Raw genomic sequence first — 14,953 nt, 5'->3', positions numbered from 1 at the left:
TAACGATCTTTTTCCTCATTTATTTTTTTTTTCACTTATGACATCTTTTTACCATGTATACAAGCATGGCCTCCGAGATGACCAAACAGTGATCTCGGAGGCCGTAATACAAGCTACTTTTTTTATATATTTATTTTTCAAATTTTATAGGCCTACACGACACATTTTTGTCTCGCTTGACATTGACACACACAATGTTCTTACACAGCTCCTTCTGCATCTGCTTTTGTGTCTGCTTAGGTTTTGTAACGCACCATAATGTGTACAGCTTCATATACAAAGGCGTAGCAATTTCATTATCAACTCCATTCTTATTTTATTTTTATTTTTTTGTCAATTAGCGGTCGCCGTCGTCAGACAAGTCGTACTGCATGTTGCTCCTTTTGCCCGGAAGTTAACGAAGAACTCGTCCGCAGCGTTATGAGGACGATTGTTCGAGAGGATAACAATTCGGCTTTCTCGCTGTCTCGGCATCATTTCACTAGAACTGCTAGCTGAGAGGCGCACACGACCACAAAACATCAGTCATGATGCATGTGCACCCCTCGAATGTATTCAGGAAAACAAAAGGGACGCAGGAGGTTTAGGAGGTATGATCTAGTCCTGAAAGTGGTAGTGTGTCCCTCTTAATCACTTGAGTAAGAGACAGAGAAGATCGGCATCGTGGCCACTGACGTTCCGCCACGCTATGCTCTGTGGCCATTCCAACGTGTTAGCAAACACATCGCAAGACATCGTCGCTGCCGTATTCAGCTGATTGTAGTACATATGTGAAAGAGCATATGTGTGATCCGTACTAAGCTCGCCATACGTGTCTGACACGACGTCCCGTATATTTGCTTGTGTTATATACGTGATCGGGATTGGGGCAGGGGGTCGGTAGAACACTGCATGGGAACGGGCCGCGGGCCGGGGCTTTCTGTGTATACAGCTTCTTTCGGAAATGAAGGAAACCTGCCGCTGAATTTGGTCCAGTGATTTATTTGACGCCGAATAAAAGAAAGCGTATTGTAGACAAAGGAGTAAAATGTCTTCCCAAAACTCTCTCGACGAAACCTTTGCTTCTACATATACTACTGCCCTTAATTCTCTGTTGAGAATATTATTACTGTAAGTTTCTTTTTTTTTTTGTCTCTTCTTGGCTTATTTTTATGTACTGGTGGTAAGCAGTACATTTTTAAGGCGTCTGCGCATGCAGACTTTGTCGGGCCTGGGGCGGGCCTAGTGGAAACGCGGGCCAGGTACGCGCCTGGTTCATGTGTGCATGGGCCAGGCCCAGTCCCGGGCTTGGAGTTATGGGCCCGGGCTGGGCTCGGCCTTTAAACGGTGGGCATGGGCCGGGCCCGGACCGGAAAATCAGGTGCAGTGCTCTAGTCATGGGGTCGAGCGTGTGTTAATGCTGGAAGCACGTAGAGCATGAAAGCTTGCAGCGCGAACCCAGGACCCTTTTTGCAAGAAATTTCTATAAGCCAGCCAGATATATCAACTGGGAATTAAGTTCTTTAAACAAATTAGACCATGCAATTTACCATGGGCAGTATCAGATAACTATATATGGTCCTTGAAGAAAAAAACTATGGCAATTAGACCATAATCGTTCAGCGGTTCAATTGTGCAAGTGCGTTACTGCAGGAAAGCCAAATTCAATTTCGAGCGACCCGGGAATTAATCTTGTGCCCTGAACGTCCGTTTCAACTTGGATACCGCGGCTGCGCTCATGTACCCATGCATGCATGTTCAACGGACAGTCCTTCACGCTCTTCAGCGTTTGAATTTTTATCCCGAGAATGAAAACGAGTGAATTAAAACGATGTAGGCCAAGGATTCTGTGGCTTAAAGGCTACTGTTGCAAGGTAGTTTTCACAAAATACAAAAGGCAGGTGGCGCATAGTACCACTTAATTTCAGTGGTATGTACATTTACGTTCATGATCTACACTATTCACCAGATATGTGGCAGTTAGCAGTTATCTATTTAATCACCACACCAACCACACCAAACCATAGATCCATAGAGTTAATCGACAAACACACACCGCTTTGCCAAGGGAAGGCCTAGGCCTAGCTGTAAAGGCAGGACGATTTCTGGATACGTTTTATTGGACTGATTCGTCGATGTGCGTTCTGTGACAAAAGGGGGACTGTGGAACCTGTGGAACGACGCGCGCTATGCCTTTAAGGTGCAAACGCCACCTTGAGCAAGATATGGGCTCATGCACAGAAAAACAGAAAATCGGCGGTTCAGAACGCACATGGCTGCCGAGACCTCTCATGCCTCTTCGAGCGGTGGAGCTTCTTACTTCGACGCCCCCAGTTTGGCGAGATCTACGACGACGACAGCTCTACCGACCACTCTGCAGTAGTACAAGGCGGCCGGAAAGGTAAATATATACGTTCGAACTCGGTTGGCTAAAGACGCGCGGACAGACTTTACTCAAATCTGGGCTTGTTTTCATGGTGTTAATTCATTTCATGGTGTTAATTCAAAGCTTGCGCACACCTCCGCAAGAAAGGCACCCTTTTCGTGCCCTGGCCCTTTACCAACGCCGCAATGAAGTTGACGTAGCTGAAGATTTTTGTAAAATGGTTGTGGGCACAAACCAGGCACAGTTACCAATTTCAGAGGTTTTTGCACCACCTTCGCCGAATGATCAATACGACGTGCCCTTTACAATAGCTGAATTAGACGCCGCTCTTGCTTCTTGTCGGCATTCATCTGCACCTGGTCCTGACGGGATTACATATTCAACCTTATCGAACCTAGGCAAGGATGGTAGAACTGCACTACGTAATTACTTCAATGATATATGGGCTTCTAGTACTGTTCCTGAACACTGGAAAATTAGCCGCCTGGTTGCTCTTTTGAAGCCTGGAAAGCCTCCTCTCGAACTTACCTCATACCGGCCAGTTGCCCTAGCAAGCTGTGTTGGAAAAGTTATGGAGCGCATGGTGCTGGCAAGACTTGAGTGGTATCTAGAGAGTAATGATCTTTATCCGAATATGATGACTGGATTTCGCCGCGGACGCTCTTCCATTGACAGCGTCATCGACCTTGTGGCGACAGTAGAACACGAAAAGCGTCACCGTCGACTAGTAGCTGCTGCATTTTTAGATATAAAGGGAGCTTACGACAACGTCCTCCATGAAGCTATTCTTGATGGACTTGACGACGTGGGAGTTGGTGGCCGACTGTACTTGTGGATTGTAAGCTATCTCAGCGGCCGCTCTGTTTACATGACTACGCCTGAAGGAGATACTACCCACTTTCAGGTCGGTCGTGGAGTTCCACAGGGAGGAGTTCTCAGCCCAACTTTATTTAACGTTGCGCTAATTGGCCTGGTGAGTGAACTGCCAACTAACATCCACATCAGTGCATATGCTGACGACATCTGCATCTGGGCCTCTGGTTCGACGCGCCCACAACTACGTGCGAGACTGCAACGAGCTGTGTCATCAACATCGATGTACTTACGGCGTCAAGGTTTATTTTTAGCGGCAGAAAAGTGTGCAGTGATAGCGTTTACGGGAAAATGTGTCAGCCGCTACCCGATTACCCTTCATGGAGTCGTAATACCATACGTCTCCAGGCACAGGTTCCTGGGAGTAATTATTGACCACCGACTATCTTGGTCGAAACATATTGCTATGGTGAAGAAGAGGCTAATTAATTTTTGCCATGTACTTCGTTACATAGCTGGCATCAAATGGGGTCCAACTGAGCGCTCCTTAATACGGCTTTACAAGGCTCTGTTTGTTGGCTACATCCGGTACAGTCTCCCAGTACTTTCTAGTATGAGCATTTCCTGCTTGCGGACTTTAGAGAGCGTGCAAGCGCAGGCACTGAAAATATGTCTTGGACTGCCCAGATGCACCTCTAACAAAGGCACAATTGAAGAGGCACACGCTCGCCCAATGTCCATATACTTGTCACACGAACCACTTCGTGTATATTTACGAGCACTTACAAGACACCGTTTTCACCCACTCAGCAAGATTCTGGATGAGAGGCCGGACTGCAGTTTTACAACTGCACTCCGCTGCCATCAGTCGCAAGTACCGACAGGATATGCCCTCCCATATCGTCCCACCCAACCACCATGGACGATGGATAAACCTTTGGTTGCACCTTCGTGTTCCTGGAATACTAAAAAAATCTATGGTACCAATTAGTGGACTCAAACAACTTACTCTGGCACACATCTGGTCAGAATATCCCAGTTATATTCACGTATACACCGATGGATCTGTGTCAGCACAGGCATCCGCTGCAGCTGTGGTCATACCAGCTCAGAAAACGACTCTGCATTTCCTTTTGGGACATAACTCTACATCAACCGCTGCCGAACTTGTAGCCATTCGGGAATCTATTCGCTATATATGTGGGGAACCACCTCAAAAATGGTGTATATTCACGGACTCGAAGACTGCATTACAAATTTTGGAAAACTTCTTACGCCACACTGCCTATCAGTCCCTGGCACTAAACATTACGGAGCTCATCACATCTGCCCAGCTGCAAGGCCACATGATAATGTTTCAATGGATTCCTGCCCACTGCGGCCTCCATGGGAATGAGCAGGCCGATGTTGAAGCGAAAATCGCTCTCATCAATGGCTTCCAAACAGCTGTGCCTTTTTCAAGAGCGGATACGACGTGTCTTCTAAAGAGTTGTATGAATATTGCTACAGCGACTTACTGGGCTCAACCAGACGCCCGACACATGCGTCTAAGAAAGCTTGATCGAACATTTAAATTTACTGTTCCGCGTGATATTCCGCGTCATCAGACATGCTTGATACATCGACTTCGTTTAAACGTGGCTTTCACGCGCAAGTACTTACATTTAATTGGACAGATGGACTCACCGGAATGTTTAACTTGTGGCATCCCAGAGACTGTGGACCATGTATTATTGGTGTGCCCAGAGTATGCGAACGAAAGAAATGTGCTAGCTGCTTCCTTGAAGCGTTTAGACAAGAGGCCTCTGTCGGAGGAACTGCTGCTGGGCGCTTGGCAGGACAAGGGGAAGGGCATCCAGGCAGTGCGCGCTCTTTGCCGTTATTTGAGCGCCAGTGGACTTGATTCACGTTTGTAAAGCAAGCTGCTGTGTCTGTATATATATTTCATATGCCTTCTCCCACATCGTCACCCATCATGACCTTCTTTCTTCTCTCCTTCCCCTTCCCCAATGCAGAGTAGCAGGCCAGATTTGAATTATTCGGGCCAACCTCTCTGCCTTTTCCTATCAATAAATCCATCTATCTATCTTCATTTCATTTGAAAACATAGAGCCGAGTCTAATAATTGTTTTGGGGTCGGAAAGCGCGATCTTTGAGGAGCGTCTCATTTGCATAAGTGTGTGCGCAGTCGAGATCTCTCGTAAAAAAAAAAAAAAAAGTGGGGGGGGGGGTGTTATAAGTACGCCAAACAACCCGGAAGTTGCTACTTTGAATCTCTCACTGCCTGGGCGCTGGACATTACACTGACGCCATGTTTACTGACCTTTTACAGTAATTGGCACGGTATTCCGTACAGCACCTTCATAGACTAAGTGTCATCTTAAATAAGCTCTCTGCTCCCAGTGGGCTGCAACCTATGAGAGTAGGAGGAGGGGGAGGGAGGGGGGGAAGGGGCTTTGTTTTAAGCTGCATCATATATGCAATCACAAATAATGGAACTTCCAGCAACAGGCACTTAGAGAGAAAACCAGAACCCCGCCTAATCTTTGTTTAGCTGTTGAGAGACCTTGTCGAGATGCAAAAACAGGATTTCTAGGAGGTCCCTTTTTGTGAGGTGATCTGAACTTGCTTAGTGACTGGAGAAGTGATTTTAATGGTTTACTGTGAATCTCACAGTCCTGTGGTGATAGACAACATTGAAAAAATGGAACTGCACAATAAATGAGATAATGAGGAAAATATTTTTCTGCCACCACCGTCACAATTACCCTACATCTCTCAAATAGTTCCATCAATGTTTTTCTGCCGCTTTGGAGGAGGAAAACAGGCCATATCAGTGTGAGTCCAGGACTAGTCTTTTATGCATTACCTCCACGTCTGATTGTTAAATAGCTTGTGCTTGGAATTCTGTGAGCTGAAATTAAACTAATGCATCACCCTTGCCCTAACTCTACTATTTTAGTTCCATGCGGTTAACATATGAACCAGGATATATTATTTACATTATTAGATATATAGCATAGTAGGAAGGGCCGCTGTGTGTGTGTGTGTGTGTGTGTGTGTGTGTGTGTGTGTGTGTGTGTGTGTGTGTGTGTGTGTGTGTGTGTGTGTGTGTGTGTGTGTGTGTGTGTGTGTGTGTGTGTGTGTGTGTGTGTGTGTGTGTGTGTGTGTGTGTGTGTGTGTGTGTGTGTGTGTGTGTGTGTGTGTGTGTGTGTGTGTGTGTGTGTGTGTGTGTAAGGGGGGGGGGCACATGCACTTCAGCATGTTGCATAGAGCTCTGCATTCGAAGCTTTACTTTAATATATGTTAACGGTGTGCCCGATATTTCATGAAAGTCGGCTGATTTATTGTCTAACATCTATGCTCTTTGTTACCAGGTTACACAGAGCATTGATGAAGACGAGGATAGAGAGGTGCCCCTGGATTGATGCCAGGTATGAAAAAGGCTTTTGGCAGAGAAAGAGAATGCTCATGGCACAAAGTTGTCAGTGTTTAATTACATATTTGTTTCAGTTGCCCCCACTACAAGGAACTTCATATTCGCACAGTACGAAGTTTCTCGATTTATAATCTGGTATCTAATTTTCAGCACAGTTCAAACTAAGCACAGTTAGCATAGTTTACACATGACATCTCGCACTGCATTCTTTCCTTGATGGTCTTTATTTTGAGATGTTTCAAAATGTCTTTTATTTCTCTGTTGAGAAACTTGGTGTCCTATTAGAGCTGCCACTAAAAAGTGATAAATGTGATAACCAATAACCCTGCCTTTCTTACACCAGGCCAAAGCAAGATATTGCTTGCCAATAGGCACAGATGTGCATGACACTCTCCTGGAGCAGCCGGCAACAGCGCATGTAAAATTGTAACATTTTAGTTTGGCCTGTCCCAGAATTTGTTATGGAAACGTTACAGTAGCTCTTGTGCTTGTTTTTTTTTTGTTTTTTTTTGTAACCTATTGTGCTGCAAGTAGAAAAAAAAAAGAAGATTGAGGTCTAAAGATCCAAACTAAAACTGCAACCAGGGTCCAAGATTTCAATTTTTTTTTGTCAAGTTTCAAGTTTATTGCACTTCATATATGATAGCATTACATACATAATAAATAAATACAAAAGGAGTCCCATAGTGAAATGTACTGTACTGGGACCTCCTCAGCTAATTAAAACGAGTTATGAAAGGGAGCAGTGGTTACAGCAAATGTACAAAGTAAAAATATAGTATGTTATAACAATAATAATTTTTTCCCTTGCCTCTATAACAAATAAATGTTATAGAGGCAAGGAAGAAAAATTCATTCTGAAATTATAGAATACCACACAAAGAAGTAGCCGTAGACGGAACGACAAGTAGTATCATATCATAAAAAAAATGAAAGGAAGAACAGCAGCATAGCGTAAAGTAATACAAGAAAATACAAGTATCCATTATTCAAATATTAATACAAACAAGTGAACATGTGCAAGAAAACAAGTTTTAAAAGTAACTTTTTACGAAGTGTGTATGAAGTATTTCATTAGTTGGTGGCACTGAATGATTGAAGAATTGAAGAACAAAATGAGCGCCATTAAACAAATGTAGCAAAAGACTTGATTTGATGTCCGGAGGTATGTTATTCCATGCTTTGACTGATGTGAATCCAACTACGGTAATTAGTGCACACTCTTGGCAGGAGAAAATTACTTCTTGATGAAAATCTAATGGTATTGGGGTCAGTAAGATCTTAACGATATATAAACTAGAGAAGATTGCTGTTACTAACAAAACAATATGTGAAAGTGCCTAAGTTATACGTGAGTAAGGCAGAGATGGGAAGAAAGTTAAGTTGCTGAAAAAACTTGGGAATATTGGCACGGTATGGGCTGAATGTAAATATACGTAAAGCTTGGTTTTGTACGTGTTGTAGTGGTGTGATGTCACGTGTGAAGGATATGTGAAATCCCAAGTCGTAATGCAGTAATTAAGATGACTATGTATGAAAGCATAGTATTATGCTCATATTCATGGAGAAAGGACCAGGTTTGCAGGTTTGAAATCCATTTATCGCTCTGAACACTGATAGCCTCAGGCAAGAAACAGGAATTAGTGGCTGAGTTGCTGCTAACGCAAGGAAATGGCTTGACAAAAGCTGAAAAATGAGAGCACCTGTAGGAGGATAGGGTTTCCAATGTCACCAAGTTGCAGTTTCCAAAATACACAGTGTTATCAAGTGTGTTTGCCATGCTTAGGGGACACCCTATCTGAGGTTGGTCATCAATAAATATAAGGTCACTCACTAAAGTCTGTTAATTTGCTTCTGTCAAGCTTTATTGATGACTTTAAAATCATAATTTTAATGCCAATGACACCTATAGTTGTATGGATTTACTGAAAAGTCAGTGGCTCTTCAGATACTTTTTATTTTTTTCTTTCCCACCTTTTAATACCTGACCCATATCACAAAACAGCACTTTAAGCCCTGGTCACATTGTTGCATAAACAGGGATGTGGCTTTGATATGCACCACGCTGAAGGTTTTTTTTAGTTTTCTTTCAGCTTGAGTGTCACTCGCGCTACCAAGAGTGAGATTCTGTGATCAGTAATGCCTGCGATAATTATGCAAAAAGCAGTTCAGTGACTTGGAGAGGTATGTCACTGTGATTTTGGAGGGAAGTGGATAAACAAAAATATGCTTCAAGGCTTAGTCAGGGCTTTGTCACCTTCTATGCATCAAGATTGGTAGGGCCTGAATTACTCTTTTCTCCTCTAATTTAGCAGCTGCGCAAGGTGGAAGCAAAGAGCTGCTAAATATATACTTAAATATTGTTTAGCAGAATCAGATCTATGTACGTATCTAGCCTGAACATTAGGAGGAGCCATGTGTGGCTCTGGAAGAAGCAAAATCATGGTCAGTCAGTGCTACCACGTGCATCTTCACGTTTTTGCTGCAACAAGAGCGCGCCATAATTACCCCTCGCTGCACACAATTACTCGTGTCTGCCATAGGATGCCACAATGTTAGGAGACTCAGGTTATCATAAAAGGCATAAAAGATGAGTGCTTGACCTATGGCAATGTAGTTGCTTAAGATTTACACTTTTCCAATGTACATTTAGTTATTTAAATGTTTAGTTCTGGAGAATTGCTGATTTTAACTCTAATGCCGCCAAGACTACTAAAAAAGGTGCTCTTCCTGGCTGAATATCGTTCCAGATACTGAAATTACGAACACTTTTTGGCTTGCAGTTGGCAAGCGGCCATGTAGCAAACTTGGCCTTCCAGCGTTCACCATGTAGCATTTCTCCTTTTCCTTCCATTGACTCCCCTTAACATCCAAAGTGTTTACATATACGGCTTTAGGTGGGCGTTTCAATCAATTTCAGTTATAACAGTTGCTTTTAAAATTATAATTGCCATGTGAGCGCTTAAGCCTTTCACATGCAAGTGAGAACTCCAGCAATTTCTGCCGGAGTAACTAAAAAACTTATTTTGAGCTGTCACGGCAGCTCGAGCTCTCCAGTTCCAACCTGTTGGAAATTTTTTGCTGTGTCGATGCCGCTCACCACTGAGTTCACTCAATTGCTTGCATGTGGACCAGCCTTTATGTGAAGATTTAAAAAGTAATTGAACAAATTTTAGTTAAATAGGAAACTAGCAGGGATAGCTATTGTCTCTTTAAACGTTTATCGAGCCTCATAAACTGATTATAAAAATGAATTGCATGTAGTGGCCATCCTCTCTGTTTTTAAAGAATTGGTTCTGTTGTGTCCACTTTTCTGCTCCCCCTCCTTGGTTTAATGAAACTGCCATGCAACATTGATTAATATGCTACTGTCATATAATAGTTGTAAGTGGCGTGCAGTGCTGTTCATGAAGCTTACCATGATATGAATATTTTAAGCTTCAGTAATTTCAGAAAGGAAAGCTGGGCTAAGTTCTTATTGAGTGAGGCAAGATTTTCTCCTCTGGACTCACATTTTTTTTTATCAAAGCAGGAAGAAGTGCCAGTACCTTATCCTGTGCCAAGTGATGCAGACAGCTCAGGTTCTGATGAAGACTGAGGTCCTCAAGTGAGCATGTTTCTTTTTTTCTGAAATGCTGAAGATTTAAATGCCAGATAATTCCATCTTGACACCAAAAGCTTTGAATGAAGTGCAAATGTTAAGCATTTTGGGCAGATAACCTTTCTCTGGCTTGCATGTTCAGTACATGCTCACCTTTATGCTGACCCTAACAAATGTAAAAAAATGGAATTTATTATGCAAGGAACCATATTGCACTGTTTGTCAGTAAAATACACCTGTCATTGTATCAGACTCTGCTATTTGGCACTTATGTATAAGTGGACTGTAGGAAAATTTGATGTGAACTAACATTTTCCTCCAATTAATATTTGTGGAATATCTCATTTATTTTAAGATGCTGACTGCAGAGCTCAACAAAGTACTTTGCAAGTTGCTGATGAGAGGACACAAGTTGCAGCCCTTCTCATGTCCTATGTGATGCGCCATAAAGTCAGCGACCAGGGGGATGACAGACCCGCTGGACCTGCTGAATATCATCTAGTACCCAGAAAAAGCTCAAAAAATTGAAATATACTTGCTTTTCAAAGCTTTGGGTGTACACATTCCTGAAGCTGAGAACCACTTCTATTGTCTTGATTGTACCAGGTACTTGGGTAGTACAGCTCAGATTGAGATTCACTGCGAGAACTGTGAATGGGATATTGACATAGCCTTTTGCTCTTCCTTCCTTGTAATTCCTTTGAAAGAGCAGCTTCAATGAATTTTTGGGCAGCAAAACTTGAAGTTGCTTCCGCAAAGAATCAGAGGAAGTGTGATGACGTAGTGGATGGCATAGAACATGCCAGGCTGTCGGCTGATTTTTCAACTCACAATATTTCACTATTGTGGAATACAGATAGAATTAAAGTGTTTTAAAAATTAACGTTTGACATCTGGCCAGTTCAGTGTGATATTCTTGAGCTGGACCTTGCAGTCTGAAAGCAGAACAGGCTTATGCCTGCTATTTGTTTTGGTTTTTCAAAGCCAAACATGACCACTCTTTTTACACTCTTTGCAAAGGAGCTACAGAAGCTTTCCTTAGGATTTCCATTAGTTAAACATGGAGAACAGGTCCAAATAAGGGTATTTGCAGCTGCATATTCAGTGGATGCCATTCGTTCAGCAGTCGGAAACTATAGACAATTTAATGGTTTTTATGGATGTGGCTGGTGTTACTACCCCGGGGGCTCTTCGTACGAATATTGAGATCCTGCTCCAGTGTGCAGGACTGCTGTGAAGCATATTGAAGTGGCTAGAAAAGGCACATCTTAAGTGCCTGTTTATTAATAGAGTCAAGGGACCTTGCCTTGCCGTGACCTCGTTTTGATGTGGTGGATGGTTTCATCCCCGATTACCAACATTGTGCCTGCTTTGGTGTCATGTGACAGTTACTCAAACTGTGGCTAGAAAGCGAGTATGACTGCCCTTGGTAGAAAAGAAACAATTTGACTCAGCTAAATAGCCTGGTGTTGACCATCTCACCTCCAATAGAGATCACCTGCACCCCAATGAGGTTTGAAGACTGAGCTAGGTAATTGGAAGGTGTCAGACCCCCTGCAGACCCCCTACCATGCTCTGTACAGAGGAGGGCTCCTGCTTCTTTGTCGAGCAAATAGGTACTTTGGGCATACCACTTCTTTCTTTTTATTATTATTTCTTTTATTTTCTATTATTATCATTTTTTTGCTGGAGGTGCTGCGATGTGCAGGTCTGAGTTACTCCTTTAGACTGAACCAGCTCTGCTAGATGCTTTAACAATAGTTACACGAGTTGTGTCGATACATTTCATAACTCCTCTGGGGTGCACTGTTATTCACTGAGGCTTGAGCTCCAGAAGCCTGCAGTATTGGTGCAATAGGCATTACCTTTAGTAAGTGTCGGTTTCCTCTTTCACTCCTTGTTTCCACTTGTGCAGCTTTATGCATTTTGGAAGTTTTCCAGTCATGGATGCTTACTGAGTTTTTTATTGCCTTTACTTTTACATTTGTCATTTTTGCTCATTCTTTTTCCAATTGTATACATACATATATATATGTACATTTTCCTTCTCCCTGCTAAGTGTTTTGCCATTGTTACAAGTAAGCTTGTTTTTTTTCCTGTCATGTGGCTTCTATGAGGTATGTATTTATAGTTGTGCTTCATTTACCCTTTCATACATTTTTCCTAATTTTGCCTGCTTGGCGAGTATTTGGGTACAGTTTAAACCTGATGTAGTGAAGGATGTGTTCTCTGTGCATCTTCTTTTTCCCATTATTTTTTGTCTCTATGTTTTTTTTTTTTCACTTTCTGGCCTTTCATTTTTTTTTTCTTTTGCACCTCTTACAATTGTAGTCTAACGGGCCTGGAGGAAAGTGGTGGCACATGGAGCACTGAACGCAGGGCTCCACTTGGGAAGAAAGAGATAAATGAAATAAAAGTTGTTCCTCCTCCTAAATCTGCTGCTAATATATCTTTGTCAGTTAATGAGTGGGCACGTTCCAGATATCTTGTCTTTGGTGAAGTGAATTCCTCGCTGCTGGCTTACTCAGGCACATTGACAAGATCTTGCCTTTATAAGAAAAAGTTGCTTGCCGAACTGCACTATAAGCACTTGCTTCCACTCTGATCAGCTTTTGAAATGGTAATGAAGGCTTGGAGCATCATGCTTTGAAAGGGTGATATAAAACGGGAGAGAGGGGGCAAGTGATCTGAAAAGGCAAGCTGTTGGGTATACTTATGTTCATCTTGACATCTATTCATTAATAGCTTTCTGTTGCCATTGAAAGTCACAATCAAGGAGTCCAGCAAGGTCATATAACATTCACTGCTCTTGTGAATGCTTGAGGCAGCGAGGCTTGCCGATTCTGAAAGTCGACAGTTGGAACTTGCATGTTCTGTGCAGGGTCGGTGCCAAAGTTGGCTAGAGCTGTTGTGTCAGTGACAGAGTGGCAGGGTCAGTTGGCGGCAATATCAGTAAGAATATTGTAGATTATTTCGTCTTCATAACAATATTGTTCAGCGATTACCAAGCCAGCGGCTTCCTCCCATTTGTTGAGTGTTATGGCAGCAGTAATGGGGCAAAGGGGGCAGGTGGGCATCAGCTTCTTAGGCTTTGACTGTCTAGGCTTTTGGCAAATATGGTCAGCTACGAATGGGCAGGATGCTTTGAAGTTAGTGTCTTTTATTGTGCCTTATGTGAGCATGAATGTATTTAGCACTAATCCAGCGGTTCAGGGCATAGCCAAATTGTCTAATGCTTGTGTGTCTGCTTGTAGTGCTTTCACACTAAAAAGAAACAATGGGGACATAGTGGATTCAAACCCAGGAATTACTCATGGGAAGCAAGTATGAAGTGCTGTAGCTATAACTGCAGTGGATCCCCCCATGTGCAGACTGCAACGCACTCTTGCACTGTGCACTGGATGTCCTCGTCTCCATCAACTGCCACCTGTGCACAAAAGCTTTCGCACGTCTTACTCGATTGTTAAATTTTTTTTTTTTTGATGCTCAAACAACTGGGTTACAGGGAACTACATAGGATGGCTAAAACAAAGGCTCATAACGCAAGATGAAGCCGTGGTTGTCTCTGGCTTCGTGAATGGGCTAAGCTTATTGTTTTGACTCCATTGCTCTTCGGGTGTCACTTGGCTGATTCTAATGGATGGCTCGTATTCTCACTTATTTCATTTTGTAGAACAGGTGCTGTTATATTTTGATTCTATTATTTTCTTTGTGCAGTCACCATTCTTTGTTGGTTTAAAATGTGTAATAAATTTTTTGAATGTCTTGCAACCTTCGTGATTATTGTCCTACAATGATACATACATCACTGAGCAGCTCATAAGTTGCAAAGGGACACATGAGTCATGATTTCCACTTTTTCTGTGCTTCCATATATCCGTAAAGTTTCAACACATTGTTTAAATATGATTTCAGCCATGCTTACTTGATGAAGCAGCAAGTCTAGAGCTCGAAACTTCATAGCTTTTTGCAGATTCATTAAAATAAAGATGCCAGATAAGAGATTTCCTTTTTTTTTTTGCACAGAAAGGAACAACTATAGATTGCAACAAACACTTGTTTGGAAAGTTAGAGGGCATAAAGAAAAGCTGTTTTCTTTTACCATGATGAAAATACCCACATTTTGCTCAGCCTGACTGGATTTTGAGCGTTAATTTTCTGTCTTTTGCAGAGTTAAAAAATAGCCCTGGGCTAAAGCGCTTACCTAAACACCCCCCCCCCCTTTTTTTTGTCCTTACTCACTTTTATCCTACACTTCTGCAATATGCCCCATTTTATTCTATATCTATTAAATTTAAGAAGGACAAGATGTGATTATTGCAATTAGTGCGAGAGTGATGCATTAGTTTGGCACCACACAGAACAGAAGCAAAGCCATTAACAGTCAGACATGACTAGTCCAGCACTCACTCTGACATAGCCCATTTTCCTCCCCTAAAGAAGCAGAAAAGAACAGACAGAACTATTTGAGAGATGAAGGGCGATAGTGATAGGGATGAAGGTGGCGGTGTAAAAAAAAAAATACTTGCATCAGCTCTTTCAATTACATTTTTTTATGTAGTCCACTGTCACAGGATGGAAGCCCGTTATACTTTGTGGCACAGGCAGAGGCTCTTTATTTTTCTTTCCTTTTGCATGCCTCAACATAATATATGTCACAGGATGGAGGGGAAACTATTAAAACTTCTGTGATAATACAAGCAGGTGCAGATCACCTCACATGAAAGGAGCCTCC

At 42.5% G+C, this 14,953-nt stretch overlaps 1 long non-coding RNA gene across 1 annotated transcript; it reads left to right on the top strand.

Moving 5' to 3' along the window:
* The first annotated feature begins 6,555 nt into the window (after window positions 1–6,555).
* LOC146180791 (uncharacterized) lies at window positions 6,556–14,129 on the top strand. Its single transcript, XR_014700118.1, has 3 exons — window positions 6,556–6,612; window positions 10,147–10,224; window positions 10,574–14,129. It is a non-coding gene; the product is annotated as an uncharacterized LOC146180791 (long non-coding RNA).
* Window positions 14,130–14,953: the final 824 nt, after the last annotated feature.

The sequence above is a fragment of the Amblyomma maculatum genome, chromosome 8 (assembly GCF_055883805.1).
Source record: "Amblyomma maculatum isolate TAMU_Amacu chromosome 8, ASM5588380v1, whole genome shotgun sequence".
Lineage (NCBI taxonomy): Eukaryota > Metazoa > Arthropoda > Arachnida > Ixodida > Ixodidae > Amblyomma > Amblyomma maculatum.
This window is presented reverse-complemented; position numbering and strand designations above follow the sequence as displayed.